General features: G+C 49.4%; 7 non-coding genes across 7 annotated transcripts; all 7 read right to left on the bottom strand.

The window, feature by feature from the left end:
* Positions 1–4,297: 4,297 nt before the first annotated feature.
* LOC126254398 (small nucleolar RNA U3) lies at positions 4,298–4,504 on the bottom strand. The gene has a single exon (XR_007546091.1). It is a non-coding gene; the product is annotated as a small nucleolar RNA U3 (small nucleolar RNA).
* A 2,413-nt stretch (positions 4,505–6,917) lies between these two features.
* On the bottom strand, positions 6,918–7,036 carry LOC126254590 (U5 spliceosomal RNA). Its single transcript, XR_007546255.1, has one exon. It is a non-coding gene; the product is annotated as a U5 spliceosomal RNA (small nuclear RNA).
* A 6,572-nt stretch (positions 7,037–13,608) lies between these two features.
* On the bottom strand, positions 13,609–13,815 carry LOC126254396 (small nucleolar RNA U3). The gene has a single exon (XR_007546090.1). It is a non-coding gene; the product is annotated as a small nucleolar RNA U3 (small nucleolar RNA).
* Positions 13,816–16,218: 2,403 nt separating this feature from the next.
* On the bottom strand, positions 16,219–16,337 carry LOC126254589 (U5 spliceosomal RNA). Its single transcript, XR_007546254.1, has one exon. It is a non-coding gene; the product is annotated as a U5 spliceosomal RNA (small nuclear RNA).
* Positions 16,338–17,275: 938 nt separating this feature from the next.
* Positions 17,276–17,482, bottom strand: LOC126254395 (small nucleolar RNA U3). The gene has a single exon (XR_007546089.1). It is a non-coding gene; the product is annotated as a small nucleolar RNA U3 (small nucleolar RNA).
* A 2,395-nt stretch (positions 17,483–19,877) lies between these two features.
* On the bottom strand, positions 19,878–19,996 carry LOC126254588 (U5 spliceosomal RNA). The gene has a single exon (XR_007546253.1). It is a non-coding gene; the product is annotated as a U5 spliceosomal RNA (small nuclear RNA).
* Positions 19,997–20,934: 938 nt separating this feature from the next.
* Positions 20,935–21,141, bottom strand: LOC126254393 (small nucleolar RNA U3). The gene has a single exon (XR_007546088.1). It is a non-coding gene; the product is annotated as a small nucleolar RNA U3 (small nucleolar RNA).
* Positions 21,142–21,923: the final 782 nt, after the last annotated feature.

The raw sequence follows: 21,923 nt of genomic DNA, 5'->3' as shown, positions 1-21,923 counted from the left end.
GAGGGGGGTAGCCGATCCAAGTACTGGAAGCTAGGGGCGAGCGGGGGGACCGAGGTGTCAGTGCGGTCAAGGACAGTGGGGAAGAGGGAGTAATCAAAATGGGGATCGTCAGGAATGGAGAAGACCTCGGATAGGTGGGAAGCAAAATGGTTAGCCTTACTGAGGTTGTCAGGAAAAGGGCGATCGTCATGGAGGATGGGGTAATGCGGGGTGGGATGGCTACCAGTAAGGCGGTGGAAGGCTGACCAGTACTTGGAGGAGTTGACAGGGAGGGTGGAGTTGAGGCGTGTGCATGTCTGACGCCAGTCCCGGCGTTTCTTTGCTGTAAGGAGGTTCCGGATATGTCGCTGTAATTGCCGGTGGCGGGTGAGAGTATCCCGGTCACGAGTGCGGAGGAAGGAGCGGTAGAGCCTGCGGGATTCACGCAGAAGAAGGACGGCCTGCGGAGGAAGCGTAGGGCGGTGAGGGTGGATGAGTTTGGTAGGGACATGAGCCTCCACAGCGTCAGTGATGGTCTTCTGGAGGAAGGAAGAGGCATGGGTGATGTCATCAGGGTGGTGGAAAGTGAGGGGGTGGCTGTCGACCTGTAAGGCAATGGATTCCCGGTAGGCATCCCAATTGGCACGGTGGTAGTCATGGACAGACTTTGGAGGGGCAGGGGGGCGGGTGGCTGCAGTGGCAGGACGGGTAGAGGAGATGGTGAGAAGGACAGGGAGATGGTCACTACCGACGGGATCGAGGACATCAACGGCAATGCGACCAAGGAGGTTGGGGGAAGCGAGGATAACATCGGGGGTGGAGTTACTTTCAGGACGGGTGTGCTGTGGGAGAGGAACAAGGTCACCATGGAGGGTGGCAAGGAACTGATGCCACCGCCGAAGGGTGGCAGGGTCACGGCTGTGGATGTTGAGGTCAGCGGCGATCACATAGGTGGAGAAGGTACGGTCAACATGGGAAATGAAGTCAAAGGGGAGAGGAGCGGCGGGGCGAATATAGATAGTGGCACAGGTGACGGTGAGGGAGGGAAAAAAGAGGCTGAGGAGAAGGTGTTCGGTTGGGTCATTGAGGAGGGGTTGTGGCCGGACAGGGAGATGCCGGAGGTGGCCGATAGCGACCCCGCCTCGAGCTAGGGGAAGGGGATTGTCAGTGCGGTGAAGGAGATAAGGGGAGATGCGGACCACATGGTGGGGTCGGAGGAAGGTTTCATTAAGGATGAAGGAGTCAACATGGTGCTGGGAGAGGGTATGCATGAAGAGGTATTTGTTTGCAAGGAGGGAGCGAATGTTGAGGTAGAGGAGACGATACTGTTGACGAGCCATGAGAGTGGGTGCGGGAAGGGGAGAGGGGCTTAAACGAGGGTGTCTAGACGGGTGAAGGTAAAGTGGGCCTGGTTGTGGGAGTATGTGGCGTAGGTGTTTAAGTGGAAAACAGAGCGGGCAGCGAGGGAAATCTGCTGGAGTGTGTGGGGGCGCTGGAAGGGGTGGATGTTCTGCAGGACGACGGTGAGGAACCGGATGATGTCTTCTGCCGTAGGGGGAGGGCGGAGGGAATTGTTAGGGTGGATAGGTGGGTCAATGGGGCGAAGGGGGACAGTGAGTTCAGGGTTGGTGGGAGGGGGCTTGGCTTTGCATTTGGAGGAATAGGTGGGGTGAGGTTCATTGCAGGTGTTGCAGGATGGGGGGGAGGCGAGGTTGGGACACTGTTTGAGGAAGTGGGAGGCTTTACAATGGGGGCAGGTGGGTGGGTTCTTGCAGTTCTGGGTGAGGTGGTCATTGTACAGAAGACAACGCTGGCAGCGGTAAGATTGAGGAGGGGAACGGGACGGGTCAACAGGGTGGCGGCGGTTGAAAATCAGGGCTCCCTGCGTGAGGAGGTGGTCGATGGAGGAGGCGGATTCTGTAAAGATACGCATGAGGAAAGTAGGGCCAGAGGAGTTGTAAATACGGCGGGCAGAGCGGATTTCCAGGGAGGGGTGGGCATTCAGTTCCGCCAACACCTCAGCCTCCGTGACCACAGGGCTGAGTTTGGTGATGACGGCAGTGAGGGTCGGCGGACGACGAGGCGGTTGGGGTTGGCGAGGAGAGGAGGATGTAAGGAATGGGGTGAGGGATGCGTGGGGCCCAAAGGTGATGCGGGGAAGGCGCCGGAGGAGATCAGTATGGAAGGATGGAGAGGGAGACTTGATGAGAACAGAGTCTCTGCGAGGGATAAGTTGGGTGATGGGTGCACTGGGGATGTACTTCCGGATTTCAAGGGTGAGGGTGCGGGCATCCAGGAATTTTGGATCAGGGTTTGCTAGGACAAAGGTATACAGGGAGGGGGCTGGAGAGGAGGGAGGTGGGGTGGTATCCATAGTGGGGTCAGTGGGAGGTGGGGGAGGCGGGGCGGGCAGTGGCCTTTTGGAGGAAGGAGTAGAGGAGAGGTCGCCACTGGGCCGTTTGGAAGATTTTTTGGCGGGTGTTGCCTGGGAGGAGGGATGAGGGACTGGATGGATGGGGAGGTGGTGGGAGGCAGGGCCCTCCTGTGAGGCAGGAGCACCGGATGAGAGGGTAGGGCGCTCTGTGGCGGCGACTGTGGCGCGGCGGGTGGAGACTCCGGTAGGGGAAGCAGCGGTAGTCGCAGGGGGTAGAGGGGGGAAGTCGTCTCGGCGGGCGACAGGAGTGGGAGGGGGGTTGGGAGCAGGGGCAGAGGCAGTAGCGGGAGAAGTAGCAGGGGCAGTAACAGGGGTAGGAGCAGGAGTGACGTACAGGTGGGGATACATCGATGGAGAGGAGATAGATGGGGAGGAGACTGTGAGTAGGGGAGGTGCATGAGACGGGTGAATCCCAGAGGAAGCACTCCATGACGTTACAGTGGGGGCAGGTGAAGGAGAGGTGTAGATGATGGTGGTAGTTGGGGCGTCCATGATCGCAGGCGGCAGCGAACACCGAGAGACGGCGGCAGAAGAAGCGGCGAGCACCAAGAGACGGCGACAGCGGCGGCGGCGGCTGAAGAAGCGGCGACCAGGTGGCGGCGGCGGCTGAAGAAGCGGCGACCAGGTGGCGGCGGCAGAAGAGGAAGCGGCGAGCACCGACAGACGGCGACCAAGCGGCGGCGGCGGCGGCGGCGGCGGCAAGCGACCAAGCGGCGGCGGCGGCGAACAGACGACGGCGGCGGCGGCGGCGGCGAGCACCGACAGACGGCGACCAAGCGGCGGCGGCGGCGGCGGCGGCGGCGGCGGGCAGCAGTGACGGCGTGCAGACGGGCAACAACGCGACAAGCACGAGTGGGGCTCTTCCACGTCGAAGGTACACCCTGAGAGTAGCCCAGGCAGTGCGAGTCCTCGATGAGGAAGTGAGGGAATCCAACCCTCGAATCGCCGATCAACGCCCTCACTTCAATACTTATGGCTGCTTCTCTATTACTTCTCCGCGAGAACGCCGAAAATTCTTGCCGTCTTGTCTACTTCTACACCGTCAACAGACTTCCAGTGTCATGCAAGCACACACCCCAAACTAACTGTCAACGCTGAAATACGTGTCTGCCAAATGTCGTCGCTATTACTCTTTAGATAACTATTTTCATCATTTCTGTCACCATTCAAGCTGCTTCATTACCTCACCTGCCGACAGATGGCAGCACGCATAATTCCTGTCGGCGACCCACGTCCGACATACAACGTCCGACACACAACTGCCCGCACTGCTCTGCATCTAACACTAATCTCTCTCGTTCACTCAAAAAACTGACAACTAGATAGTTCTTTGTACGCAAAACTAGGCCACATCACACGCAACGTGTATGTAGATGTATGGTGCAAGGGAAATATCCCCCTGCTCCCACACAACTAATTAATACTAGTTGACAACAGAAATAAAATTTCTGTCGATAGTATTTGAACCAGTCTTATTCATTTGCGAATTTCATGCATTCCTTCTTGCAGATTACACTGCCTTGCAAATCACTCAATTCATGTTTGCTAGCCAAACGTGCTCCTCCTAAATGTTTCGTACATCATGCATTAGTGGTGATTATCAAGACTGTGTTGTGTGTCAGCTTTTTATGGTCATCAATTGCACTCTTCTTGTGTTGCTCACTCATTCTTGTAACTCAAAAGTACGTCGTTGTCATCCAAGCCTAGCACTTGGAGCAGGCCAAATCAAATGGCTCGTCCCCCGTGCCACTCGAGAAACTTCCACGAGGCTTTCATGACATGTCGCAATCGAAGTCTTTCCACAACCTGTAGCGACATTTCTGCAACAACGCGGGTCCCGATACCAACAGTATGACTTATGCTTCTAATCTATATAATAAAACCACCACTCGGAAAGCGCTATTCCCTTCCCACATCCCTCAGAATGTGGTGAACGATCATCGATTACAACCAAGATGCGATGAATCTTGATCGCAAGCCTCACGCTCAGGGAGAGTGCTACCACTCATCATCGTGGTTACGTCTACTCCAGCGTTGAACTAGAGAGAGTTGAAGACATACTACAGAAATGATCCTGTGAAGTATGATCTTGCTTGCAAGCTATCACCGCTCGCTACTTATGCCACGAGACCGTCAACACGCCCTACGAGAATACGACACATTCTTCACATTTCGCGATTTACTTATCGAAGAATTTCTTAAGCTCGGACATTCTGCAAAGAACCTACTTCTACCCTTACTTGGCCGCAATGATCTCACTCGGCTATTTTTGTGCGCTACCAGTGCTTCTTGCGTTCCGAAATGAGAGACCATTGCCTCAGGCGAGACTGTATGTAAACACCGCTTGCACCTCCGGCCGCTAGATGGGGGCCTGGGGCACATACAGTAGCTTTCTATGGCGCAAGCAGACATGCCAAATAGCCACTGAAAGAGAAACACACAAGAGGGCATTCATAGGACTCTTGTGCTTTCTTTAAAACCGCCTCTCTCTTCGAAAATTTTCGCACCGCACTAGCTTATTCACCTCACCCTAACAGTGCGAACTCTTGTCGATATTTGGCCACTTTCATGCATACTTCCTCTTTCGTTTCACTTTGCGTCTTACTTGATACCCGCCCAAGAGCTGCTGATATACAATACTCGCAATAAATGTGTTTCTCTCTGTACCTCTCGTCGCCTATCACGAGTATTGCTTCTCCTCACATGGCAATTATGAAAACACCCACAGCTAAACAAACACTTCCTTCAAGCGCCACGTCCATACTATCAATCATACACTACTAATTTCACAGCTACTTGCTCCACTAATACATTTCTTATGTCTACTGTTAAACAGATGAAGAATCAAAGTATACAACAAGTTCCTATGAACATCACTGTCAGGACATTTTGCAGACCTACGCATACCATGCCAATCTTTATGCTTCAACTATGATGGCCCATGTGCTATGAATAAAGAAATTTCTCATCAAATAACAAATAATTTTACAACTATACAAATAGTCCGACAAGCTCCTTACTAAAATGCTAGATGTTTAGCAATCCCCCCATCATCTCAGAATAATCTCAAGCAGTGCTTTCATCCCATGAGCACTTCTTTGCAAACAAAACCACAAGCTACTTTTTATACTAGCTTCCTTGTCACAGTGAACAGGCAACTAATGCTAGTGCCTCAGTTTACTAAAAAGCTTTTTTCGCTTGCAACATATAAACTACCAACTTGAACCTCTGGGAATTTCAAACACACACACACACACACACACACACACACACACACACACACACACACACAGAAAACTTAATTCCACAGAAATTTAGGAGTAACAGTGGTTACCTCACATTTTCATACATACTAAAATAGCTACTTCTGTGCACTTCACACAATGTTCTCATCGTGTTCCAACAGAGAACACACTAATCACTATGAATGGATTCTGGTAAAAGAGCATTAAAAAAACGAACAGCCTGATCAAAGTGATTATCTGCACATCCTCTGCCAATATCGTGTCACTCTATACCCGAGGGAAACTAAAATGCAGGGAAAGGAGCTTTGTTGTGACCACTGTGTTGGTATTTCATCATTTACTGACCAAAGTCTTCTCAAGCCAAGTATGCACCAGCTCTGTGTATGGCTGGGTCAATCAAGAGCCCCTATCAATTTTACTTAAAAGACAAGCAGCATCAACAACTCACAGGAGGCACTGAACATTTTTACCATTATCTGCACCACCTTCCACTGATTTATTGAAGAAGAAACTGCAAAGTCTGGCCAATTTTGTACACAAGTAATCTTGAAAACATTGGAGTCAACACCAGATACATAGTTTCCAAGACTGTAGCAAGGAACAACCCTTCAATTTCAAGATTTATCTCTCACTGAGACACATCATACCCAAACTACACCTAGCAGGAAATTGCTACTCAATTCATTTCTAGCTATCTATGTCATATTCAACAACTGTCTCTTTCTCACCTAAATCTTCTACAAAACTGAGTACACTGTTATGAACAAAGAACCAATGCCACATTATGGCAACAAGCCAGTGCCACTAATATCCACTCTATTGAAAACAATTGAAATACTCATCCTGCCCAACTAACCACCATCTTCAGCCCAAATCTCACTCACATCATACCTACAAATCACAAACTTCTGCGGTAAAAATTATTTTGGCTTTCAAAACAAAATCTACTTATCACATACCAGTATTTATTACAAAGACAATCATTCATCATTCACTTCCAAATATCAGCTTATATGCTGTTGTGCAACTGCAGTGCAAGTAAACATTCTCAAATCATCTACAACTGAGGTACGGAAAGGGTTCACCAAGAGTTTGCAGGACAATAAATAGCTCTGTCCCCCCCTCTCTCACTCTCTCTACACAATCGTCTAACACACTGCACGCCATTTCAGGCCAAACGTGATCCGCTAATCCACGCCCTTCATTCTCACAACACAATCTACCTCTTGCTACTCACATTACGTTTTACTTGAGATTGTGGCTCAGCAATAGCCGAGCACTACAAAAAATACCTTCTAGACTCATTTAATGTTCCCCTCCACGGAAATCTTTAGTAAAAGGCGAAAGATTTATTCGTTTTGAAGGGAAACCAGAGTGCCGATCAACTTTTTTTTTTTTTTTTTTTCTTTATTGTGATTTCATTCCCCTGCCCCATATGGGCAGGGGAGGGCTGTCAGCAGCACAATCCGCCGCTCTTCAGCCGAGTGATATGACAATTAAAACAAGAATAAAATAATACATACATAAGGAGGTAAAAAGGGGGAACATAAAACAGAGTAAGGGGAGAAAATGGAGGTAAAAATACACTGATATGTATACGTTCATTGGGGACAGTTAAAAAAGTCACCAGAAAGTTAAAAAAAAACACAATGGGTGATTCTTAAAACACATGGAAGTCACTAGATGCACAGGCACAGGTTAAAAGTCGGCCACAGTATTAAAAACACTCCGAAACAACACATTTAAAACCCACTCGGAGCACACACGACGAAGAAGAAAACTACCAGGTGGGACCTGCCGAGGGAAAGGGCAGAGAGGATGGAAAAGGAGGGGAGAGCATGGGGCAGCTGGGGAAGCGGCGGGAGGAAGGGAGGAGGGGTAACCGTGGGTTCACGAAGAGGCAGGAGACACATGGGGCGGGAGAGGAAAAGGGAAGACAGGGCAGGAGGGAGCGCAGAGACACTGAAAGAAGGCACAAGAGATGGAGGGGGAGGGGAAATCCGCTCAGAAGGAGGGAGGGGGAGGAGAGGGAGCCCTGAGGAGGAGGCAGGAAGAGGGGGTTAGAGTTGGTAGGAAGGGTAGATGTCAGGGCGAAGCTCATCATCCGGGAGCGGGAGACGGTGGAAGTTGTGTTGGGAAAGGAGATGGAGGGTGTGGAGATGGAGAGAGGGAGGGACACAACGGTAAAGGCGCGGCAACTGGTCGGGAGTGGAGAGGATGGGAGACACCAGGGGGTGAGGGGGATCAAGGCGACGGACAACATAGAGTGTGCGGATGTGTTCAAGGAAAAGGAGAAGGTGGGGGAAGGGGATGAGGTCATAGAGGATGCGCGTGGGGGACGGAAGGCGGATGCGGAAGGCGAGGCGGAGCGCATGGCGTTCGAGGATTTGGAGGGCGTTATAGAACCGGGGAGGGGCGGAAATCCAAGCGATGCTGGCATAACAAAGGATGGGGCGGATCATGGATTTTTAGGTGTGGAGGATGGTAGAAGGATGCAGACCCCATGTCCGGCCGGACAGGAGTTTCAGGAGGCGGAGGCGGTTGTGAGCTTTGTTTTGGATGGTAAGGAGATGGGGAGTCCAGGTGAGGTGGCGGTCGAGGGTGAGGCCAAGGTATTTGAGGGTAGGAGTGAGGTGGATAGGACGGCCATAAATGGTGAGGTAGAAATCATGGAGGCGGAAGGAACGGGTGGTGCGGCCTATGATGATCGCCTGGGTCTTGGAGGGATTAACACGGAGGAACCACTGGTTGCACCAAGCGGTGAATTGGTCAAGGTGGGTTTGGAGAGTACGTTGGGACCGTTGAAGGGTAGGATAAAGGGCTAGGAAGGCGGTGTCATCAGCGAACTGGAGAAGATGAACAGGAGGGGGAGGTTTGGGCATATCAGCAGTGTACAGGAGATAGAGGAGAGGGGAAAGGACAGAACCTTGGGGCACGCCGGCAGAGGGGTAGAAAGTACGGGAGTTGGAATTGTGGATAGTCACATAGGAGGGACGATGGGAGAGGAAGGAAGCAACGAGACGGACGAAGTTGATGGGGAGAGCATAGGTCTGGAGTTTGAAAAGGAGCCCGGGATGCCAGACACGGTCATAGGCGTTCTGGAGGTCAAGGGAAACAAAGATAGCAGAGCGACGGGAGTTAAGTTGGAGGGAAAGAAGATGGGTAAGGTTAAGGAGCTGGTCGTCAGCAGAGAAGGAAGGCCGGAAGCCACATTGGGTAAGAGGAAGGAGGCGGTGCTGGTTAAGGTGGCAGTGGATACGGCGAGAGAGGATGGCCTCAAAGACCTTACTGAACACGGAGGTGAGGCAGATGGGACGATAGGAAGAGGTAGCAGAGGGGGGTTTGTTAGGCTTAGGGAACAGCAGGACACGGGAAGTCTTCCACAGGTCAGGGTAAAATCCAGTGGAGAGGAGGACATTGTACAGGGTAGCAAGGACAGACAGGAAGGATGGAGGGGATTCCTTGAGGTGACGGTAGGTGACGCCATCATGACCAGGAGCGGTGTTGCGTTTGGAGCGGAGGACGAGTGTGATGTCTTGCATGGTGATGGGAGTGTTGATGTCGGAGGGGGGTAGCCGATCCAAGTACTGGAAGCTAGGGGCGAGCGGGGGGACCGAGGTGTCAGTGCGGTCAAGGACAGTGGGGAAGAGGGAGTAATCAAAATGGGGATCGTCAGGAATGGAGAAGACCTCGGATAGGTGGGAAGCAAAATGGTTAGCCTTACTGAGGTTGTCAGGAAAAGGGCGATCGTCATGGAGGATGGGGTAATGCGGGGTGGGATGGCTACCAGTAAGGCGGTGGAAGGCTGACCAGTACTTGGAGGAGTTGACAGGGAGGGTGGAGTTGAGGCGTGTGCATGTCTGACGCCAGTCCCGGCGTTTCTTTGCTGTAAGGAGGTTCCGGATATGTCGCTGTAATTGCCGGTGGCGGGTGAGAGTATCCCGGTCACGAGTGCGGAGGAAGGAGCGGTAGAGCCTGCGGGATTCACGCAGAAGAAGGACGGCCTGCGGAGGAAGCGTAGGGCGGTGAGGGTGGATGAGTTTGGTAGGGACATGAGCCTCCACAGCGTCAGTGATGGTCTTCTGGAGGAAGGAAGAGGCATGGGTGATGTCATCAGGGTGGTGGAAAGTGAGGGGGTGGCTGTCGACCTGTAAGGCAATGGATTCCCGGTAGGCATCCCAATTGGCACGGTGGTAGTCATGGACAGACTTTGGAGGGGCAGGGGGGCGGGTGGCTGCAGTGGCAGGACGGGTAGAGGAGATGGTGAGAAGGACAGGGAGATGGTCACTACCGACGGGATCGAGGACATCAACGGCAATGCGACCAAGGAGGTTGGGGGAAGCGAGGATAACATCGGGGGTGGAGTTACTTTCAGGACGGGTGTGCTGTGGGAGAGGAACAAGGTCACCATGGAGGGTGGCAAGGAACTGATGCCACCGCCGAAGGGTGGCAGGGTCACGGCTGTGGATGTTGAGGTCAGCGGCGATCACATAGGTGGAGAAGGTACGGTCAACATGGGAAATGAAGTCAAAGGGGAGAGGAGCGGCGGGGCGAATATAGATAGTGGCACAGGTGACGGTGAGGGAGGGAAAAAAGAGGCTGAGGAGAAGGTGTTCGGTTGGGTCATTGAGGAGGGGTTGTGGCCGGACAGGGAGATGCCGGAGGTGGCCGATAGCGACCCCGCCTCGAGCTAGGGGAAGGGGATTGTCAGTGCGGTGAAGGAGATAAGGGGAGATGCGGACCACATGGTGGGGTCGGAGGAAGGTTTCATTAAGGATGAAGGAGTCAACATGGTGCTGGGAGAGGGTATGCATGAAGAGGTATTTGTTTGCAAGGAGGGAGCGAATGTTGAGGTAGAGGAGACGATACTGTTGACGAGCCATGAGAGTGGGTGCGGGAAGGGTGCGGGAAGGGGAGAGGGGCTTAAACGAGGGTGTCTAGACGGGTGAAGGTAAAGTGGGCCTGGTTGTGGGAGTATGTGGCGTAGGTGTTTAAGTGGAAAACAGAGCGGGCAGCGAGGGAAATCTGCTGGAGTGTGTGGGGGCGCTGGAAGGGGTGGATGTTCTGCAGGACGACGGTGAGGAACCGGATGATGTCTTCTGCCGTAGGGGGAGGGCGGAGGGAATTGTTAGGGTGGATAGGTGGGTCAATGGGGCGAAGGGGGACAGTGAGTTCAGGGTTGGTGGGAGGGGGCTTGGCTTTGCATTTGGAGGAATAGGTGGGGTGAGGTTCATTGCAGGTGTTGCAGGATGGGGGGGAGGCGAGGTTGGGACACTGTTTGAGGAAGTGGGAGGCTTTACAATGGGGGCAGGTGGGTGGGTTCTTGCAGTTCTGGGTGAGGTGGTCATTGTACAGAAGACAACGCTGGCAGCGGTAAGATTGAGGAGGGGAACGGGACGGGTCAACAGGGTGGCGGCGGTTGAAAATCAGGGCTCCCTGCGTGAGGAGGTGGTCGATGGAGGAGGCGGATTCTGTAAAGATACGCATGAGGAAAGTAGGGCCAGAGGAGTTGTAAATACGGCGGGCAGAGCGGATTTCCAGGGAGGGGTGGGCATTCAGTTCCGCCAACACCTCAGCCTCCGTGACCACAGGGCTGAGTTTGGTGATGACGGCAGTGAGGGTCGGCGGACGACGAGGCGGTTGGGGTTGGCGAGGAGAGGAGGATGTAAGGAATGGGGTGAGGGATGCGTGGGGCCCAAAGGTGATGCGGGGAAGGCGCCGGAGGAGATCAGTATGGAAGGATGGAGAGGGAGACTTGATGAGAACAGAGTCTCTGCGAGGGATAAGTTGGGTGATGGGTGCACTGGGGATGTACTTCCGGATTTCAAGGGTGAGGGTGCGGGCATCCAGGAATTTTGGATCAGGGTTTGCTAGGACAAAGGTATACAGGGAGGGGGCTGGAGAGGAGGGAGGTGGGGTGGTATCCATAGTGGGGTCAGTGGGAGGTGGGGGAGGCGGGGCGGGCAGTGGCCTTTTGGAGGAAGGAGTAGAGGAGAGGTCGCCACTGGGCCGTTTGGAAGATTTTTTGGCGGGTGTTGCCTGGGAGGAGGGATGAGGGACTGGATGGATGGGGAGGTGGTGGGAGGCAGGGCCCTCCTGTGAGGCAGGAGCACCGGATGAGAGGGTAGGGCGCTCTGTGGCGGCGACTGTGGCGCGGCGGGTGGAGACTCCGGTAGGGGAAGCAGCGGTAGTCGCAGGGGGTAGAGGGGGGAAGTCGTCTCGGGGGGCGACAGGAGTGGGAGGGGGGTTGGGAGCAGGGGCAGAGGCAGTAGCGGGAGAAGTAGCAGGGGCAGTAACAGGGGTAGGAGCAGGAGTGACGTACAGGTGGGGATACATCGATGGAGAGGAGATAGATGGGGAGGAGACTGTGAGTAGGGGAGGTGCATGAGACGGGTGAATCCCAGAGGAAGCACTCCATGACGTTACAGTGGGGGCAGGTGAAGGAGAGGTGTAGATGATGGTGGTAGTTGGGGCGTCCATGATCGCAGGCGGCAGCGAACACCGAGAGACGGCGGCAGAAGAAGCGGCGAGCACCAAGAGACGGCGACAGCGGCGGCGGCGGCTGAAGAAGCGGCGACCAGGTGGCGGCGGCGGCTGAAGAAGCGGCGACCAGGTGGCGGCGGCAGAAGAGGAAGCGGCGAGCACCGACAGACGGCGACCAAGCGGCGGCGGCGGCGGCGGCAAGCGACCAAGCGGCGGCGGCGGCGAACAGACGACGGCGGCGGCGGCGGCGGCGGCGAGCACCGACAGACGGCGACCAAGCGGCGGCGGCGGCGGCGGCGGCGGCGGCGGCGAGCACCGACAGACGGCGACCAAGCGGCGGCGGCGGCGGCGGCGGCGGCGGCAAGCACCGGGCGGCGGCGGCGGCGGCGGGCAGCAGTGACGGCGTGCAGACGGGCAACAACGCGACAAGCACGAGTGGGGCTCTTCCACGTCGAAGGTACACCCTGAGAGTAGCCCAGGCAGTGCGAGTCCTCGATGAGGAAGTGAGGGAATCCAACCCTCGAATCGCCGATCAACGCCCTCACTTCAATACTTATGGCTGCTTCTCTATTACTTCTCCGCGAGAACGCCGAAAATTCTTGCCGTCTTGTCTACTTCTACACCGTCAACAGACTTCCAGTGTCATGCAAGCACACACCCCAAACTAACTGTCAACGCTGAAATACGTGTCTGCCAAATGTCGTCGCTATTACTCTTTAGATAACTATTTTCATCATTTCTGTCACCATTCAAGCTGCTTCATTACCTCACCTGCCGACAGATGGCAGCACGCATAATTCCTGTCGGCGACCCACGTCCGACATACAACGTCCGACACACAACTGCCCGCACTGCTCTGCATCTAACACTAATCTCTCTCGTTCACTCAAAAAACTGACAACTAGATAGTTCTTTGTACGCAAAACTAGGCCACATCACACGCAACGTGTATGTAGATGTATGGTGCAAGGGAAATATCCCCCTGCTCCCACACAACTAATTAATACTAGTTGACAACAGAAATAAAATTTCTGTCGATAGTATTTGAACCAGTCTTATTCATTTGCGAATTTCATGCATTCCTTCTTGCAGATTACACTGCCTTGCAAATCACTCAATTCATGTTTGCTAGCCAAACGTGCTCCTCCTAAATGTTTCGTACATCATGCATTAGTGGTGATTATCAAGACTGTGTTGTGTGTCAGCTTTTTATGGTCATCAATTGCACTCTTCTTGTGTTGCTCACTCATTCTTGTAACTCAAAAGTACGTCGTTGTCATCCAAGCCTAGCACTTGGAGCAGGCCAAATCAAATGGCTCGTCCCCCGTGCCACTCGAGAAACTTCCACGAGGCTTTCATGACATGTCGCAATCGAAGTCTTTCCACAACCTGTAGCGACATTTCTGCAACAACGCGGGTCCCGATACCAACAGTATGACTTATGCTTCTAATCTATATAATAAAACCACCACTCGGAAAGCGCTATTCCCTTCCCACATCCCTCAGAATGTGGTGAACGATCATCGATTACAACCAAGATGCGATGAATCTTGATCGCAAGCCTCACGCTCAGGGAGAGTGCTACCACTCATCATCGTGGTTACGTCTACTCCAGCGTTGAACTAGAGAGAGTTGAAGACATACTACAGAAATGATCCTGTGAAGTATGATCTTGCTTGCAAGCTATCACCGCTCGCTACTTATGCCACGAGACCGTCAACACGCCCTACGAGAATACGACACATTCTTCACATTTCGCGATTTACTTATCGAAGAATTTCTTAAGCTCGGACATTCTGCAAAGAACCTACTTCTACCCTTACTTGGCCGCAATGATCTCACTCGGCTATTTTTGTGCGCTACCAGTGCTTCTTGCGTTCCGAAATGAGAGACCATTGCCTCAGGCGAGACTGTATGTAAACACCGCTTGCACCTCCGGCCGCTAGATGGGGGCCTGGGGCACATACAGTAGCTTTCTATGGCGCAAGCAGACATGCCAAATAGCCACTGAAAGAGAAACACACAAGAGGGCATTCATAGGACTCTTGTGCTTTCTTTAAAACCGCCTCTCTCTTCGAAAATTTTCGCACCGCACTAGCTTATTCACCTCACCCTAACAGTGCGAACTCTTGTCGATATTTGGCCACTTTCATGCATACTTCCTCTTTCGTTTCACTTTGCGTCTTACTTGATACCCGCCCAAGAGCTGCTGATATACAATACTCGCAATAAATGTGTTTCTCTCTGTACCTCTCGTCGCCTATCACGAGTATTGCTTCTCCTCACATGGCAATTATGAAAACACCCACAGCTAAACAAACACTTCCTTCAAGCGCCACGTCCATACTATCAATCATACACTACTAATTTCACAGCTACTTGCTCCACTAATACATTTCTTATGTCTACTGTTAAACAGATGAAGAATCAAAGTATACAACAAGTTCCTATGAACATCACTGTCAGGACATTTTGCAGACCTACGCATACCATGCCAATCTTTATGCTTCAACTATGATGGCCCATGTGCTATGAATAAAGAAATTTCTCATCAAATAACAAATAATTTTACAACTATACAAATAGTCCGACAAGCTCCTTACTAAAATGCTAGATGTTTAGCAATCCCCCCATCATCTCAGAATAATCTCAAGCAGTGCTTTCATCCCATGAGCACTTCTTTGCAAACAAAACCACAAGCTACTTTTTATACTAGCTTCCTTGTCACAGTGAACAGGGAACTAATGCTAGTGCCTCAGTTTACTAAAAAGCTTTTTTCGCTGGCAACATATAAACTACCAACTTGAACCTCTGGGATTTTCAAACACAAACACACACACACACACACACACACACACACACACAGAAAACTTAATTCCACAGAAATTTAGGAGTAACAGTGGTTACCTCACATTTTCATACATACTAAAATAGCTACTTCTGTGCACTTCACACAATGTTCTCATCGTGTTCCAACAGAGAACACACTAATCACTATGAATGGATTCTGGTAAAAGAGCATTAAAAAAACGAACAGCCTGATCAAAGTGATTATCTGCACATCCTCTGACAATATCGTGTCACTCTATACCCGAGGGAAACTAAAATGCAGGGAAAGGAGCTTTGTTGTGACCACTGTGTTGGTATTTCATCATTTACTGACCAAAGTCTTCTCAAGCCAAGTATGCACCAGCTCTGTGTATGGCTGGGTCAATCAAGAGCCCCTATCAATTTTACTTAAAAGACAAGCAGCATCAACAACTCACAGGAGGCACTGAACATTTTTACCATTATCTGCACCACCTTCCACTGATTTATTGAAGAAGAAACTGCAAAGTCTGGCCAATTTTGTACACAAGTAATCTTGAAAACATTGGAGTCAACACCAGATACATAGTTTCCAAGACTGTAGCAAAGAACAACCCTTCAATTTCAAGATTTATCTCTCACTGAGACACATCATACCCAAACTACACCTAGCAGGAAATTGCTACTCAATTCATTTCTAGCTATCTATGTCATATTCAACAACTGTCTCTTTCTCACCTAAATCTTCTACAAAACTGAGTACACTGTTATGAACAAAGAACCAATGCCACATTATGGCAACAAGCCAGTGCCACTAATATCCACTCTATTGAAAACAATTGAAATACTCATCCTGCCCAACTAACCACCATCTTCAGCCCAAATCTCACTCACATCATACCTACAAATCACAAACTTCTGCGGTAAAAATTATTTTGGCTTTCAAAACAAAATCTACTTATCACATACCAGTATTTATTACAAAGACAATCATTCATCATTCACTTCCAAATATCAGCTTATATGCTGTTGTGCAACTGCAGTGCAAGTAAACATTCTCAAATCATCTACAACTGAGGTACGGAAAGGGTTCACCAAGAGTTTGCAGGACAATAAATAGCTCTGTCCCCCCCTCTCTCACTCTCTCTACACAATCGTCTAACACACTGCACGCCATTTCAGGCCAAACGTGATCCGCTAATCCACGCCCTTCATTCTCACAACACAATCTACCTCTTGCTACTCACATTACGTTTTACTTGAGATTGTGGCTCAGCAATAGCCGAGCACTACAAAAAATACCTTCTAGACTCATTTAATGTTCCCCTCCACGGAAATCTTTAGTAAAAGGCGAAAGATTTATTCGTTTTGAAGGGAAACCAGAGTGCCGATCAACGCCCTCACTTCAATACTTATGGCTGCTTCTCTATTACTTCTCCGCGAGAACGCCGAAAATTCTTGCCGTCTTGTCTACTTCTACACCGTCAACAGACTTCCAGTGTCATGCAAGCACACACCCCAAACTAACTGTCAACGCTGAAATACGTGTCTGCCAAATGTCGTCGCTATTACTCTTTAGATAACTATTTTCATCATTTCTGTCACCATTCAAGCTGCTTCATTACCTCACCTGCCGACAGATGGCAGCACGCATAATTCCTGTCGGCGACCCACGTCCGACATACAACGTCCGACACACAACTGCCCGCACTGCTCTGCATCTAACACTAATCTCTCTCGTTCACTCAAAAAACTGACAACTAGATAGTTCTTTGTACGCAAAACTAGGCCACATCACACGCAACGTGTATGTAGATGTATGGTGCAAGGGAAATATCCCCCTGCTCCCACACAACTAATTAATACTAGTTGACAACAGAAATAAAATTTCTGTCGATAGTATTTGAACCAGTCTTATTCATTTGCGAATTTCATGCATTCCTTCTTGCAGATTACACTGCCTTGCAAATCACTCAATTCATGTTTGCTAGCCAAACGTGCTCCTCCTAAATGTTTCGTACATCATGCATTAGTGGTGATTATCAAGACTGTGTTGTGTGTCAGCTTTTTATGGTCATCAATTGCACTCTTCTTGTGTTGCTCACTCATTCTTGTAACTCAAAAGTACGTCGTTGTCATCCAAGCCTAGCACTTGGAGCAGGCCAAATCAAATGGCTCGTCCCCCGTGCCACTCGAGAAACTTCCACGAGGCTTTCATGACATGTCGCAATCGAAGTCTTTCCACAACCTGTAGCGACATTTCTGCAACAACGCGGGTCCCGATACCAACAGTATGACTTATGCTTCTAATCTATATAATAAAACCACCACTCGGAAAGCGCTATTCCCTTCCCACATCCCTCAGAATGTGGTGAACGATCATCGATTACAACCAAGATGCGATGAATCTTGATCGCAAGCCTCACGCTCAGGGAGAGTGCTACCACTCATCATCGTGGTTACGTCTACTCCAGCGTTGAACTAGAGAGAGTTGAAGACATACTACAGAAATGATCCTGTGAAGTATGATCTTGCTTGCAAGCTATCACCGCTCGCTACTTATGCCACGAGACCGTCAACACGCCCTACGAGAATACGACACATTCTTCACATTTCGCGATTTACTTATCGAAGAATTTCTTAAGCTCGGACATTCTGCAAAGAACCTACTTCTACCCTTACTTGGCCGCAATGATCTCACTCGGCTATTTTTGTGCGCTACCAGTGCTTCTTGCGTTCCGAAATGAGAGACCATTGCCTCAGGCGAGACTGTATGTAAACACCGCTTGCACCTCCGGCCGCTAGATGGGGGCCTGGGGCACATACAGTAGCTTTCTATGGCGCAAGCAGACATGCCAAATAGCCACTGAAAGAGAAACACACAAGAGGGCATTCATAGGACTCTTGTGCTTTCTTTAAAACCGCCTCTCTCTTCGAAAATTTTCGCACCGCACTAGCTTATTCACCTCACCCTAACAGTGCGAACTCTTGTCGATATTTGGCCACTTTCATGCATACTTCCTCTTTCGTTTCACTTTGCGTCTTACTTGATACCCGCCCAAGAGCTGCTGATATACAATACTCGCAATAAATGTGTTTCTCTCTGTACCTCTCGTCGCCTATCACGAGTATTGCTTCTCCTCACATGGCAATTATGAAAACACCCACAGCTAAACAAACACTTCCTTCAAGCGCCACGTCCATACTATCAATCATACACTACTAATTTCACAGCTACTTGCTCCACTAATACATTTCTTATGTCTACTGTTAAACAGATGAAGAATCAAAGTATACAACAAGTTCCTATGAACATCACTGTCAGGACATTTTGCAGACCTACGCATACCATGCCAATCTTTATGCTTCAACTATGATGGCCCATGTGCTATGAATAAAGAAATTTCTCATCAAATAACAAATAATTTTACAACTATACAAATAGTCCGACAAGCTCCTTACTAAAATGCTAGATGTTTAGCAATCCCCCCATCATCTCAGAATAATCTCAAGCAGTGCTTTCATCCCATGAGCACTTCTTTGCAAACAAAACCACAAGCTACTTTTTATACTAGCTTCCTTGTCACAGTGAACAGGGAACTAATGCTAGTGCCTCAGTTTACTAAAAAGCTTTTTTCGCTTGCAACATATAAACTACCAACTTGAACCTCTGGGATTTTCAAACACACACACACACACACACACACACACACACAGAAAACTTAATTCCACAGAAATTTAGGAGTAACAGTGGTTACCTCACATTTTCATACATACTAAAATAGCTACTTCTGTGCACTTCACACAATGTTCTCATCGTGTTCCAACAGAGAACACACTAATCACTATGAATGGATTCTGGTAAAAGAGCATTAAAAAAACGAACAGCCTGATCAAAGTGATTATCTGCACATCCTCTGACAATATCGTGTCACTCTATACCCGAGGGAAACTAAAATGCAGGGAAAGGAGCTTTGTTGTGACCACTGTGTTGGTATTTCATCATTTACTGACCAAAGTCTTCTCAAGCCAAGTATGCACCAGCTCTGTGTATGGCTGGGTCAATCAAGAGCCCCTATCAATTTTACTTAAAAGACAAGCAGCATCAACAACTCACAGGAGGCACTGAACATTTTTACCATTATCTGCACCACCTTCCACTGATTTATTGAAGAAGAAACTGCAAAGTCTGGCCAATTTTGTACACAAGTAATCTTGAAAACATTGGAGTCAACACCAGATACATAGTTTCCAAGACTGTAGCAAAGAACAACCCTTCAATTTCAAGATTTATCTCTCACTGAGACACATCATACCCAAACTACACCTAGCAGGAAATTGCTACTCAATTCATTTCTAGCTATCTATGTCATATTCAACAACTGTCTCTTTCTCACCTAAATCTTCTACAAAACTGAGTACACTGTTATGAACAAAGAACCAATGCCACATTATGGCAACAAGCCAGTGCCACTAATATCCACTCTATTGAAAACAATTGAAATACTCATCCTGCCCAACTAACCACCATCTTCAGCCCAAATCTCACTCACATCATACCTACAAATCACAAACTTCTGCGGTAAAAATTATTTTGGCTTTCAAAACAAAATCTACTTATCACATACCAGTATTTATTACAAAGACAATCATTCATCATTCACTTCCAAATATCAGCTTATATGCTGTTGTGCAACTGCAGTGCAAGTAAACATTCTCAAATCATCTACAACTGAGGTACGGAAAGGGTTCACCAAGAGTTTGCAGGACAATAAATAGCTCTGTCCCCCCCTCTCTCACTCTCTCTACACAATCGTCTAACACACTGCACGCCATTTCAGGCCAAACGTGATCCGCTAATCCACGCCCTTCATTCTCACAACACAATCTACCTCTTGCTACTCACATTACGTTTTACTTGAGATTGTGGCTCAGCAATAGCCGAGCACTACAAAAAATACCTTCTAGACTCATTTAATGTTCCCCTCCACGGAAATCTTTAGTAAAAGGCGAAAGATTTATTCGTTTTGAAGGGAAACCAGAGTGCCGATCAACGCCCTCACTTCAATACTTATGGCTGCTTCTCTATTACTTCTCCGCGAGAACGCCGAAAATTCTTGCCGTCTTGTCTACTTCTACACCGTCAACAGACTTCCAGTGTCATGCAAGCACACACCCCAAACTAACTGTCAACGCTGAAATACGTGTCTGCCAAATGTCGTCGCTATTACTCTTTAGATAACTATTTTCATCATTTCTGTCACCATTCAAGCTGCTTCATTACCTCACCTGCCGACAGATGGCAGCACGCATAATTCCTGTCGGCGACCCACGTCCGACATACAACGTCCGACACACAACTGCCCGCACTGCTCTGCATCTAACACTAATCTCTCTCGTTCACTCAAAAAACTGACAACTAGATAGTTCTTTGTACGCAAAACTAGGCCACATCACACGCAACGTGTATGTAGATGTATGGTGCAAGGGAAATATCCCCCTGCTCCCACACAACTAATTAATACTAGTTGACAACAGAAATAAAATTTCTGTCGATAGTATTTGAACCAGTCTTATTCATTTGCGAATTTCATGCATTCCTTCTTGCAGATTACACTGCCTTGCAAATCACTCAATTCATGTTTGCTAGCCAAACGTGCTCCTCCTAAATGTTTCGTACATCATGCATTAGTGGTGATTATCAAGACTGTGTTGTGTGTCAGCTTTTTATGGTCATCAATTGCACTCTTCTTGTGTTGCTCACTCATTCTTGTAACTCAAAAGTACGTCGTTGTCATCCAAGCCTAGCACTTGGAGCAGGCCAAATCAAATGGCTCGTCCCCCGTGCCACTCGAGAAACTTCCACGAGGCTTTCATGACATGTCGCAATCGAAGTCTTTCCACAACCTGTAGCGACATTTCTGCAACAACGCGGGTCCCGATACCAACAGTATGACTTATGCTTCTAATCTATATAATAAAACCACCACTCGGAAAGCGCTATTCCCTTCCCACATCCCTCAGAATGTGGTGAACGATCATCGATTACAACCAAGATGCGATGAATCTTGATCGCAAGCCTCACGCTCAGGGAGAGTGCTACCACTCATCATCGTGGTTACGTCTACTCCAGCGTTGAACTAGAGAGAGTTGAAGACATACTACAGAAATGATCCTGTGAAGTATGATCTTGCTTGCAAGCTATCACCGCTCGCTACTTATGCCACGAGACCGTCAACACGCCCTACGAGAATACGACACATTCTTCACATTTCGCGATTTACTTATCGAAGAATTTCTTAAGCTCGGACATTCTGCAAAGAACCTACTTCTACCCTTACTTGGCCGCAATGATCTCACTCGGCTATTTTTGTGCGCTACCAGTGCTTCTTGCGTTCCGAAATGAGAGACCATTGCCTCAGGCGAGACTGTATGTAAACACCGCTTGCACCTCCGGCCGCTAGATGGGGGCCTGGGGCACATACAGTAGCTTTCTATGGCGCAAGCAGACATGCCAAATAGCCACTGAAAGAGAAACACACAAGAGGGCATTCATAGGACTCTTGTGCTTTCTTTAAAACCGCCTCTCTCTTCGAAAATTTTCGCACCGCACTAGCTTATTCACCTCACCCTAACAGTGCGAACTCTTGTCGATATTTGGCCACTTTCATGCATACTTCCTCTTTCGTTTCACTTTGCGTCTTACTTGATACCCGCCCAAGAGCTGCTGATATACAATACTCGCAATAAATGTGTTTCTCTCTGTACCTCTCGTCGCCTATCACGAGTATTGCTTCTCCTCACATGGCAATTATGAAAACACCCACAGCTAAACAAACACTTCCTTCAAGCGCCACGTCCATACTATCAATCATACACTACTAATTTCACAGCTACTTGCTCCACTAATACATTTCTTATGTCTACTGTTAAACAGATGAAGAATCAAAGTATACAACAAGTTCCTATGAACA

Source organism: Schistocerca nitens, chromosome 4, assembly GCF_023898315.1.
Source record: "Schistocerca nitens isolate TAMUIC-IGC-003100 chromosome 4, iqSchNite1.1, whole genome shotgun sequence".
In the NCBI taxonomy this organism is placed as follows: domain Eukaryota; kingdom Metazoa; phylum Arthropoda; class Insecta; order Orthoptera; family Acrididae; genus Schistocerca; species Schistocerca nitens.
Note: the sequence above shows the minus strand (reverse complement) of the source record. Positions and strands in the feature narration are given on the sequence as shown.